Raw genomic sequence first — 13,230 nt, 5'->3', positions numbered from 1 at the left:
TTTTATATTCATGAGAACCACTAAGCCACAGAGACCAAGGGCTTTATCAGAGGATCTCCAGGAGGTCCTGTGGTGGTGGTTTGAAGCCTGAATGGACCACCCCAGATTTGCAGGATGTTACTTCTTGTGTAGCAGTGAACGGGAGTCCCTGGTTGTGAATTGTCCCCCTGGTGTTAGTGTGGGCCAGCAGGGAAAAACCAGAGATGAATTCATGCCCACAGAGAGATGTCACAGATTTGAGGTCTGTGACACACACTTTGCTGTGCTCTTTTTCAGCACACAGGAAAACTTCCCACCATGAAAGGTCCAGGTGGCACAAGTCCTGCTGTCCTGCCCTGAGCTCTCACAGAGGACCAGAAATTGCAGGAAAGGTGTTTGTGACTCAGGCTGAATGGCTACTAAGCAAGTGATCCCACGTGCTCATATTATCACTCTGTCCCCTTCAGATTTTTAACTCGTTTGACCAAATGAGACAAAATTTCAGGGACCTGAGAAATACTGAGCTCCCCAAGTTCCATGAGAATGAAGACCTGTTTCCACTCCTAACACAGGAAAGGAACAGCAACTCATCTTTCTCTGGGTGTCTGGTAAGAACCAAACTTCACCTTTAAGATGTTGTTTGCAGAAAATGAAACTTCTTGCTGTACACAGTATTACTTATTTCTTTAATTGATTGCACTTGTCTGTTTTCCTGTATGAAGATCCCAAGCAGGGCTGTATGACACAGAGACTCAAGGTTTATTTAAAGCCCAGGGGCAGGACAGCCTTTCCATCTTGGTGCTTGGTGTCATGGCATGGTGCTTTGGGAGGAGAGGGATGAACAGGGGAGCAGCTTCTCTTCAGACGTCCCCCCATGGATAAACCTTGAAACACAGCCTGGAGATGCTGACCAGCAGTGATGATCTGGAACAGGAGCAATCAGGTGATGCAAACCAAGACAGCCCTGGAATTCATCAGGGTGGTTTGGCTGCCTGTGCCAACCCAGTCCAGTGAGTTTAGAGAGACCCCTGACCTGGACCTGCCAGGTGGTTTGGTGTGTAAGTCTACTGGGAAGAAAGGTAACAACAACCTGAATATGCCCGGAGAAGGATGCTAACAAAGTCAAATTTGGATGATGATGGAGTGGTAGAAAGAGGGATGATGATGGGCTGTGATTTCTCTCCTGAATTTTGGAAGAATAACTGGGTGAGGGAGCTTTAGACACTGCTGATGGCGAGGTTCCAGAATACCTCAGGATTGTGCTCAAAGCCTGAGTTTGTGCTGCTGGTGTAAACCAGTGTGGGAACTGACGTGGTTTTGCTGGTGCTGGTGGTGCTCAGCAGGTATTTCAGGGCTGTGATATGAGAGAGGCAGGGCAGGGCTGGTGTCACACAGACACACTGCTGGCATGGAGGGGACATGCCTCTGGGGCTTACAGGGCTGGCACGGCTGCTGCAGCATCAGCTGGTTACTGAATCACAGGGTCCAGGCCTGGGAGAGGATTTTTGGAATCCATCTGCCTGCCATCAGGGACCCCAAACAGCAGCAGCGCTGGGGGATAGTCCTTTCTTCATGACCACATGATCACAAGGTGTTCTGAACCCCTCTGCCCCTGGTACCATGACAAAAACCTGGCCCCAAGCTCTCTCAGCTGTGAGGTCTCTGCAGACTTTAGAACCTGTCTCTAATCTGGTTCAGCCATCCATGTGTAGCCCTGGGCAGTTGCTTCCATTTGGGGCAAAGTCTGAGCTGGAATGGTCCAGAGCACGTGTGCCCTGCAGGGTGAGTGTAGCCCTGTGTGCTGCTGCAGCCTCTGAGGACAGAACTCTCTGCTCTTGTTGCTTCAGGATACAAAGGCAAGAGGGGCCAAGCCCAGGCTGTTAAAAAATGTCACCGAATCACAGAGTGGAACAGAAGGAAAGGCTTCTCCTGAGGATGCTGGCACAGGCAGCCCCCCAGATATGGGTGTTTACTCCACCACAGGGTTTCACCCAAACCAAAGGGACCCGTTTCTTTTCAGGCGCTGAAATCAATTAAAAATAAACAAATAAAAAAAAGATATTAAGGTATTTTTTACACTGGAACTTTAAAGCAAGGAAGAAAATCCCTCCATTCAAAAAACAAATCCAGACACAATTCCCAAGGTGGGAGTTACAATGGAAGCTATTTTCCTTTAGTAACATTCATGGCACAATTCCCTTTATTGCAGTGTAATGGCCACAGCACACAGTGCATTGGCACAAATGACTTAATTCAGACAGAAATACAACTTGTATCCTGAATGGCTTTTAAAGTAATTTGTTGTTTTTGTGCCATCTCCTTTCTTGTTTCATCTCCTGCTTTACTTATAGGATGAAGAAAAAGACCCCACTCAATGACCAGGGGTGTGTGTACCTGTGTTCAGTGAGAAATCCAAATTCATAGAGACAAGACTTTGACCCCCAGCAAAGACTGGCAGCCTTTGCTAATGATGAAAGGATGTTTCCAGTTTCAGCATCACACTGCTTTTATTCAAAATAATTAAAATATCTCTATTTTTCTTGTGTATTCACTGGATAGATTTGACCACATCCACTGTATCATTGGTTTTGCTGCTACTTTCATGTAAAATCAGCTATTTTTTTCCCCTTGTAGCTCTGTGTAGATCTTTTCCAAAGTAAGAAGGAAGCCCAAAAGGCAACTGCAGTTATATATCCAGAAAAGCATGCAGTGGAGAGAAAAGGGCCAGGTGTAGCACATGAAACTGTCTGCATTTTCTACCACAATCCCAACACAAGGCTGAAAATATCCCATGGCATTTACAAGCATCTTAAAATAAATGGAAAAAACCCCCACCACATGAAGATTTTCTTGCCTTTGTTCAGACTCCTGTCAGTTCAGAAAAACTGCATATTCGTGCTATTCATGCTAATTATTATTCCTGAAACAAAACCCACATAGCACAATGCTGGGAATTATTTTTTTTCTTTGGGATGTCTTTCGTGGTGAGCATTGTGTTTGCCCCTACAACACATTTTTCCATTTGTTTTCATGTTGTTTTTGTAACTCCTACCAAAAAAAAAAAAAAAAAAAAATCCAACCCAAAACAAAATAAACCCAACCAAATCAAAAACCTTCCCCAGAACCCCCAAAAACTTTTGATTGATAACTTAGCACAAATCCCTACTTCCTTCAACACTATTTTTCACAGTACAAATGAGATGCACAGCTCATCCACTGGTGCAGCCCTGCAGCTTGAAAGGTGTTTGCTGTATTATCTCACTTAGATAATTATGCAGGCACTGGTGAACATCACTTTGAAACAGTCAATAGAGTAAGGTGAAAACCTGAATTATCTTTGTTTTCACACATTTTGGAAGGCTGATAGAAAGCTCAAGCAGCAGCACCGAGAGGAGCATTGTACGTGCACATTTAGCTGTGAAGAGTTGCCTCAGTTCAGCTCTGTGGAGCCCACAGGAGCAGTTTTGAGACCAGATGTTTTTCTCATTCATTAAACATGCTGGCCAGCATGTAATTCTGAGCAGAAAAATGCTGGGATTGCTGGAGATACAAGACCTCTTTGTGATGTGAGCTCTGGTTTTACACCTGATCCTGCTGTGTGCAAGTGCTGCAGGGCTGCCCAGTTGGACATGGGGGGTGTGAGCTGGAAATAAACCCCAAATCCAAGGCACAACTGCACACACCTGTCAGCCCCCAGGAGAAAGGCTGAATTTCTGGTCCCACTGAATCTGGTAAGAGTCTGCTCATTAACTTCAGTGTGCTTTACTTTGCCTGTCTGGTTGTTTGGCTCCCAACTCCACATTTTTTATGTCTTGAGCAAAAAGAGTGTTCCTGCAGCTGTTGGTAGTAATAAGTCTCTTCAAATCAGTCACTGGGGAAGAACTTCACTCATTTGTACAAACAAAGCCAATGTAATGCAGGGATGTCAAAAAGCAACCATGGCTGGCACCTGCAGGGAGGCTGAAAAAGTCAATTCAGGATGACTTTAGAGCTGCAGTTCTGTATTGACTTCCAAAGAGTCTTCCCTGCATGTGAATGGTGGGGTTTAGCCAGGAAAATGCTAGAGCCAGCTGGAGGAAAATGCAGTTATAGGTGATGATTATAGATAAGGTGTGTCTCTCAGGATCCCCCTTGCTTTCTGCTCCAGCCCAGAGAAGTTGTTTAGTCTGGAAAGCAAGCAGCATGTGGAGTAAAACACGGTTTTAAACTTCAATTTTCTTTTAAAGGTGGCCAGTTGTAACACTCCATAGAGATGCCACAAGATCTGTAGATGCGTTTGGTTGGTTGTGGGATTTTTTGTTTTGTTTTGATTTTTTTCCCCCCAAGGGTGAATTTTATTTTTCTTGGAACAATTGAGTTTGGAAGCTTTCTAAGGAAATTAAGCCCAGATATTTTTTTCCTGCACTTTTGAATGGTAACTAAACTAATGTTGCTGGCTGTGAGGGCTGCTGCTGAGTCAAAGGACAGCAAAGGTTCCTGTGCTTGCCAGCAAAGCTCCCTCTGGGATGAGTCTGGCTTGGCAAAGAGGGTTCCATGTGGCCCTATATATTTTTATGTATGCCTGTACATATCTATATCTATCTCTCTATATCTATTAATGTACTCTTGTGTGTGTGTACCTATAGGAAGACAGGAGTTTTTAAAAACAAAAAGCTCTCAAGGAAATTAGCCACTTACCGAGTCACAATGGGCTCTGCTCATTCAGAAACATTTTCATTTAAAAATACTTGTGTTATTTAGAACAAATATTTCCCATGAGATCAAGATTCAGAAGGATTCTCTCAATAGACTGTGTATTTTTTAGGAGTGGGGAGGGCATGGAAGGTGAGGTTAAGTTATCAGAAGCATCAACAACACAATATATGAGCATTGCACCGAGTATTTCAAGAGTGGATTGAATTTTTTGCTGGGTTCGTGCCTTGGTGAACTGTTTTCACTGGTACCATGATGAAAACCTGCCCTTCTGCCCATATTTTGAATGTGGAACAGAAAGAGCTCTGAGTGTTTCTTGTCAATAAGGACGAATTCTGGGATGGGAACAGGGGATTTTTCCTAGTACATGATGTACGAGGGAAGAGGCGATTAGTTTGCTAGCTTTGTGCACTTTGACCCTTTTACACATGCTAAGTGGTTGATGGTAGTTTGAGGATAGTACTAGGATCATCTCTTAGTCAGATTTCCAGTTAATTAACCAGCCAATCTGCTCACACTGGAGGGGCTCGTGTATGATTATGAGTCACCCAGTTGGGTAACTGATATTTGTTTATTTTTAGGCAGACTATGAGGCACCCAGACACTATGGCAATGGGTTCCAGATCAGTACTTTAAATATATGAAATATACTGGTGATTTGGACCTTGCAGATGAGAGGAGTGTCTGCTTTCTCCCAACCTCTCCCTTTGTAGAAGATGAGGTCACGCTCATCGCATGAAGACAAATTCCTTCTCCTAAGTATAGTTAAGGCTCATTCCTGAAATATACAGAAAGCATTATTTTGGGATGGATCTGTATGTACTCTTGCAGTCCTTGGTAGGCCCTCTATTTCTAAATGAAAGAGTTGGTCTTACCTGTGTAAGAGTATAAAATTGTGTGGCACTGCATTAATAGCATCCAAATTTTTTGGTGCTTTGGTCCTTTATTCTTGAAACGTGGTGCTGAAAGTGTGGGTCCATGAAAGGATGAGAGGTTGGCAAAAGTGAGAGAAAGAAAGTACAGTGGGATTTGGGGACAGAGGTGGGGTCTTGGGTACCACTGAGACAAGTTGCCTGCCTTTGGAGGTGATCACACTCCATAATCCCTTTAATGAATGCATCAAGCTCCTTTTCATACTTAATTAGGCTTCAGTCCTTTCCCACCCCAGAGCCACCAGCTTCTCTCTGCCACCTTAAATGGGTTTGTGGCCAGCTCAGACCCGTTTGTTCTTGTGCCAATGCTGACTTTCCTTCAGCAGCTTTTCTTATAGGGCACATCCCAATTTGTTCTGTCAAGGACAGGAGGAAAGTTTTTCTTGTCGTCATTTCTGCATGAGGAATTGGGAAAGAGAAGCAAGGCTTTGTCTAATAAGGACTTTTCCAGGGGCGGGTGCCTCCCCCTCAAGAGGAATTAATATTTTCTTAGTTTCACTTTCCTTTCCTCAACTTTTGCCTCCTCCATCCTTTTCTCTATCTCATATTTCTCCCACTGGCCTCCTGTTTTGTTTTGTGTGGCACCTGGCGTGTGCATTCCCTGTGCCTTCAGTCCCTTTGCTGCGGGTGGGTGCTGGGCTCAGACACAAGCCCTGCCATCTCTGGGGTGAGGCAGGCAATGCCCATCTCCCCATCTCCTCCGTGTGGAAGGGCAGCAGTGCAGAGAAAGGTGACCCAGGCTTCATGGCACGTCATCTGCTTTTGGTTCTGGGGAAAGCGTGGGGTAGGGGGACAGCAACATCGCCCATTCCTCTGCAGAAGTGACTTTGGACCGTGCAGGATGACAGCAAGAGAGACAGAGTGAAAGGAGACCTGGCAGCTTGTTCACATTGCTGGAGACCATGAGTCCCAAACATTTATCTGTGGATGTGAGATATGGAGCATTAATTAAACTGTGTAAACAACTATTTATTCATTCTTCCTCTATAGCCTGGTGCCGAGAAAAATTACATGCTGGTAATTAGGTATCCTTCTGGAAAAGTGTAATTTTTATAAGAATTGCATTAAGAAAAGAGTTGACTTAATTTAGAATTGCCCTTTTGTGTATTTATATCTTAATATTGTATTTTTAACATTGTTTTTGGTTGGTGTATTTTGTGTAGTCACTTAATTAGCAATGACTTAATTTAACTATTACAAAGATGGCTTCCATATTTTATTAGTATTTGTTTTAGCATTGTAACTACATAAGCACAGTCTTCTCTTCAGTTTCCAGATGGAAACAGCTGCATTTCCATTTTACTGAAATGGGTTCTTTTAGATCTTTCCTTGAAATTATTTTGCTCTATACATTTCATATTTGATCACTTCTGCAATGAAATTTAATGAGTTTTCCTTATAACAGTTCCCAGTGCAATGGTCCTGCAGCATCATGATTCTGGTAAATGAAATGAGGAGAGGAGAGGAGACTTTTACATAAACTCTTTCTATCTTGTGGTTGCAATAGGATTTGAAGGAAAATTTTGATAATTATGGTGAAATTAAAGCAAGGTGATATTGTGCATGATTTCAGACTCTGAGGCACCTTCTCACAGCGGTTTCACCCCAGCTGGTGGTGGCATGGAATCTCACGAAGGAGGTTTAGTACTGGGTGACTGGCAAGGGGTTTTCTGTGAGCCACAGGGGCCTGGCAATGTCAGTGGGATGGGAGAAGCCTCCTGGCTCTTGGCTCGAGCCAGCAGCACACATCTCATGCTATTACAAACAGCCAATTAAATCAGCAGTGCTTTAATAAACAATTTAAAAATATCAGACGTAGCAAAACAAACCTGGAGGTGACAGAAACAGTGTTGTTTTTAGAGGTGGCAGAGAACAGAACATCCTTTTATTGGAAACACTTCATGTCCAGGAGGAAAGCTGCTCCTTTGCAGTGTCTCAGCTTCCCCAGACACTCACACGGTCTCAAGCAGTGCTGGCCTGTGGAAACCCATGTGCCAATTTGTGTTTGTAGAAGCATGCGCTTCCCAGCTCTCCCAGGGATAGTCCATCTATCTGACACCTAAATAAAAATTCCTCTTGCAATTCTTTCATGTGAAGGCTAAAAAGATTTGGTAATAACCTAAGAAATAAGTAATTTAGATAGAGAAAAAGACAGGCTTTTAGTGACCCACAAGCAGTTGTTAATTTTGAATGCTAGTGGCACACATCGTGCCTGGGCCTTGCCTTGCAATCTGTTTTGTAGCTGATGACCAAGAAGTAGGTAGCTGCCATGCTTTCCACCTTGGCAGCTGCAGCTCTGGGCTGGGTTTGGCCACTGATGTGTGAGAAAGGACCACTTCAGGTTGTGTTGGTGCTTGAGTAGCTTGAAAACATGCTGATGACTCCTTATTTAATAAAGGAATGGGCCAGCCCTCACTGCAATGTCCTGAACATCCCAAATACAGCACAGTGTTAAATAATTTCCCCAAAGTAACCTTCCAAAATTAAGATGCAGATAAGTCTGCCTGAGGGGGGAGAAGTGAAGAGACTCAAAGTGGATATTTCCATGGAAGAGCAAGAAATGAACTGAAAGGGGCTGGTGTCTTTCTGTGAGTGTTGGCATTGAACTGCCAGTATCACAGGCATCACCTCTGGGGGCTTGGGGAGAATCTAGAGAGACCAATCCACATACTTTAGTCTCTAGATAACTTCTGTCACCGTCATGTTTTCTGGGAAAATCTCTTCACCAGGATTTCTCTCCTGGGAAGCTGAGAAGCCTCAGAGAAAAAGGAGAACAATATTATCTCATTTTCTTCTCCTGTGTTTTGCTGCTTTGGAATGTGGTTTGGAGATTGATTATCCAACAGGTGATTGTTTCATTGGTTTCATGTGAATTGATTTTACTTATCGGCCAATCAGGGGCCAAGCTGTGTCAGACTCTGAGGAGAGAGTCACAAGTTTTTCTTTAGTATCTTGTAGCTTTCTGTCTGTATCCTTTCTGTATTCTTTAGTACAGTTTAGTATAGTATTCTTTAATATAATATAGTATCATAAAATAATAAATTAGCCTTCTAAGGACATGGAGTCAGATTCATCATTCCTCCCTTCATCAGGGGACCTCAGAAAATGCAACAACTTTGATTTAATTCCTGGACTCTACACTTTGAAAAAAAATGCATTAAAAAGTATTAGGTAATGATTTAGTTTTGTCAGGGACTGCTGGTTCATTTCTTGGGCTGCTGTGGTCCTTGCCTGCCTCTGCTCCTCAGCTTCATCAGTCCTTCAGCTCTGAGGCACCTCTTGGAGGAACAACCAGGTTGTCATGAAAAATGTTGGATCCAAAGCAAAACAAAGACCTGGCTGACTCATGAAAATTTACAGGGAGTTGGGGCAAATGCCTGTTTGTTTCAGCTCTGTTGGCATAAAGTTAAGATGTATAAAATGTCCTGGAGGACCATTCCTTTGGGTGACTTCACGCAGGTGTGTCACTGAGTGCTGCAGAAAGCCTGTCTGGTTTTCTTTGCTCCTGAGCCTTCTGCCCCACCAGCCCCAGCACCATCCCCCATTGTCAGCTGCCTCACCTGGACACTGGGCCCTGCTCAGACTCCCCTGTCCACCTGGGGAGGGGTTTTAATCCTCCTTCCTTCACAGGAAAGAGGCAAGAGTACAATAAAAATCAAATCTCTTCACTGGGGCCTGGGCAAATATTCGACTCGCTGGCCTCTCAGGTTATTTTTGTTTAATAAAATGCAGCAGAGGAGGATTTCTCAGGAGACTCTCTGCTTCACTCCATACTGCAGGGTCAATATTTTAACAACTTATTTTTCCTTGCATTTGTACTCTTAGAGTGTTTGAGCTGGGATGGCTGAGATGGGACTGACACCACTGAAAGGCAGGGAGAGAGGAGATGACCCTCAGCCTATCATACAAAACCACCATGAACAAAATGCCCCAAACACAGGCTCCAGCCAGGGGCAGCGGGGACTTTCTTGGGTGCTTCTAAATGCAGCAGTTGTAAGAGTCCACAACATTAAATTATAGCAGAACTAACTGTGGTTGAATAGAGAGAGGTGAAAATGTGAAAATCAACAGATATAAGATATTTGGGGTTACCCAGGGCTGAACTTAATCCCTCTGCAAGATGAAAAAAAAATAAAAGTAATGAAATTATTAAAAAAAGTCAGAATTGATTAGCACAAAAGGCCTGTTGTCATGGACTCAGGGTTCTGTAGATTCACATGGCAAACAAAGAGGTCATTAATAAAGGCTAAATAATGAGTGAGTGAAATTTTTGCCCATATTGAGCTTCCAGTGGGCACTAGGTGAAGTAAACATTTCTGGGGGAGTTGTTAACTCTCAGGTCTGCCCTGCCCCAGCATTTCTCAAACCCCAGAAACAACTATGTTATTAAAATGGGTGTGATGTACTTTTTCTTAGAAAAGTTATGTAGTTAGGGGAATTGACGGAAAGGATCTAGCCAATATCTTCATTGTTGGATTTCAGTTTCTAATTTTCTTTCTTCCCTCTCCCTGTTTCCTCTTTGTCTGTTTGTGCCCCTATTTCAGAGTGTGGATTAGGCAGCCAAGACTGCATTTTTGTTAGAGTGCTGCAAGGGTGCTCAGGAAGGCTGAGCCGTGCCCTGATCAGCCCAGGGCTGGTACCAATCATCTCAGAGGAAATGGTGAGAGTGTGAGCTGTGCCCTTCCTTTCACAATGAGATGGAGGGGAAGAGTCAGCACCACAACAGCCACTGTCTTTTCTGTTTCTGCACCTCTTCCCTCTTGCCCTCCATTTGTGTGCTCTTGTCTTTTATCTTAGCTCTGGAGAAACAAAGAAGAACAACATCTCCCGTGGCCCATTTAAAATAACCTTTTCCCTTTCTTCCAAAATGGACAGTTGTTGTCACCTCTGGTACCTTACAAGAGCCAGTCAGAGAGTGACTTTCCCTGGGAGTAGGTCATCCTGTAAGCAGGAAAAATAATGAAGCCTGTTTCTCTGCAGATCTATGTTCCTATCATGGAAAGGGCAGTATTGACTTTTAAGTTAATTATACTCAAATCTACTGTTATCTCTGCATAAAGCATAAAGCATGTCATGCCCTGCAACTTCCATGTTCTTCAGCCACTCTGCCTTCCTGACCTCCCCACAGCTGCTCTGCTGCCTTCAGCCTTTCATCCTCCTTTCCATCTTCTCTGCACTTCACAGCCTCTGTGTTTTTCTGCTGCTCCAGGTTTCTCTTGAGATTGCCTTGTCATTTCCTCCTCCTTTTTAACCCATCCCTTCCCCTGACTTGAACCTTCTCTTTGAGGGGCTGTGTGAGCTGCTGCTGACAGCATAAATAACAGCAGGGCTGTGGCTGAGCAGTAACAACTCCCAGCAGATGGGGAGCTCCAGGGAAACAGGACAATGCCTCACCTCACTCCTCCACAATCTGTGAGCTCTCAAGGTCTCTCACATCCCATTAACCACAACACCCTCCAGAACTTGCTGTGCTCCAGAGATAGCACCCACCAAGAGCCCATCTCCACTGTTGACCATCCATCCAGTACCCACAGTCCAGCCAGGGAATGTCCTTTTCCTGCTGCCTGGCACTGTGCAGCTCTTCCCCACAGCTCTAGGCAGCGCAGGGCTCACCCCAGCGCTCGACAGGGGGGACAGCTCCTAACACTGGTACCAGGGCTTGCATGACACAGCAGCTAAAGGTGGAAGAACTGAGCCACAGCTGCTCCCTGGTATTCAATCAGCCCTTTGCACTGTGCAGTGCACTTCCTCAGTGGCTGCTATCTCTTATTATACATTTTTAATTGTTTAATTTTTCATCCTTATCCTAAGGTCACGCATTCATGGCAGTCATTGTCAGCACCCCGTGTTCATTTCATGTAAAGCTATATTTAGACATTTCCTGGATGACATATCCCTAATCTACAGTATCCTTTTAAGGCTCATATTAAGTCAGACTTCAGACCTTTAGGCCAGGCTTGGCTTAGTCCTTGACTGGACTACAAGGTGGGCTGCTCAGGAGAAGTTTGTTGGTCCCACCAGTGTGACACAGTTACACAGCTACATGAGGCTTCCTGGCTTTTTCACACTGTTTCTGGCATTGCAATATCCTGCCCCATTCCCCTCCTGTTCCTATGCCTGTCCATGGCATGCTGCCCAAGGTGGCTGTGAGGATCCTGCCTTTGGCCTTCCCTGAGCAGCACCACAGTGGCTCTTGTGGATGGTGTTGGTTGATGCACTGCTGTACTCACCATGGCACTGTGCTTCCCCTTTGCTTTGCCCTTACAGCATTCCCCACATAATTCATCCCTGCCAGCCCACTCCTTCCCTCCCTCTTCCCACAAGGGTTTTAAAGCAAAGTGATATTCTAGAAATAGAATGACAGGAGCAAAATCACTAGAGGTCAGCTCGAGAAAGTCCAAACCATGGTCTCTGCTTCCCGGCCACTATTTTTTATAAATCCTGTAAAAATTAATTTAAGCTTGAAGGACTGTACTTTCTATTAAGTGCTCTTGAAATTGGCTAATAGGGGAAAGAACATTGAAGGGTGAGAGATGTGCATTTCCCAGCTGATCTCATAAGCTTTATTTCTATAGGAAATCGGTATAAAATGTGAAAGGGAGCAAGTCACGTTAAAATAACAGTTGTACTTGATCCTTCACATATCTGATGCTTTTAATACTTTCTCTCCCTTCCAATACATTAAGGGGGGCACACAGGGCTGAGATGCTCTGCCAGAAGCCTCGGACTTCATTTGCCAAGCTGAAGTTGAGTTAGCACATTCGAGCCTCTGGGGCTGTGCCTTGCATCAGAAGCAGCACAGCTCGTTCTCGTCCCCAGCCCTGCTCCTGTCAGCTGCTGTGCTACGTGATGGTGGGTGACACGTGGAGGGAAACAGGGTCTCTTCCAGAATATGTGAAAAGGTAGGTTTGACATGAGATTAAATCAATAAGGGGAAGATGGATGAGCATTCATTACCTGTATTACGGAGGAGACTGTTTTAAGAGAAGGGAAAGTTTACCTTAGGACATTCGTTCCCCTCCCCTTTGTGGTACAGCTGCTTGTCAGTCAGTCCTTTGGCTGTCACGGTTGGGAGTGTGTGTTTCAAGGTGAACTGTTGCTTATTTCAGTTTGCCTTAAAATGTTGCTTGGCAAACCGAGGTAGTTCAGGAGATGATTGATGAGCAATGAGACAAGCATGCAGCAGGGACAGGCTGGACAGCTGGGATGACTTCAGCCTCAGTCCAGAGCTGATCCTATCATTTAAAGGGCAGGATTGGGTCAAAAGGAAAAGGGATGCTAAAGGAAGAAGAATGAATAAGGGAGAGAAAGAGAGAGTTTCAAAGGCTGCGATACAGTAGTCACCATAGTGATGATGAGGGAGGGAGGCAGAAGAGAGGGCAAAGTCAGTTGACAGTGAAGACATTCAAGGTTTAAAAGGCAGCCTGCTGGCTTTGTGCATGTCTGGGAACCCTAAAGACTGAGCAGGCTCCATCTGGCATCTCCAAGCCTTTCTGCTGCTATTGGTTAAATTTTGTAAAGATTCATTTCAAGTTATTATTTGGATCATCATTTAAGAGTTACAGTTAACGTTAGTTAAAGAATGTTCTCTTTTGATACAAGTGACTCTTGGCTAAACTTGACCAAC

This window comes from Fringilla coelebs (assembly GCF_963513975.1).
Source record: "Fringilla coelebs genome assembly, chromosome: 6".
In the NCBI taxonomy this organism is placed as follows: Eukaryota; Metazoa; Chordata; class Aves; order Passeriformes; family Fringillidae; genus Fringilla; species Fringilla coelebs.
Note: the sequence above shows the minus strand (reverse complement) of the source record.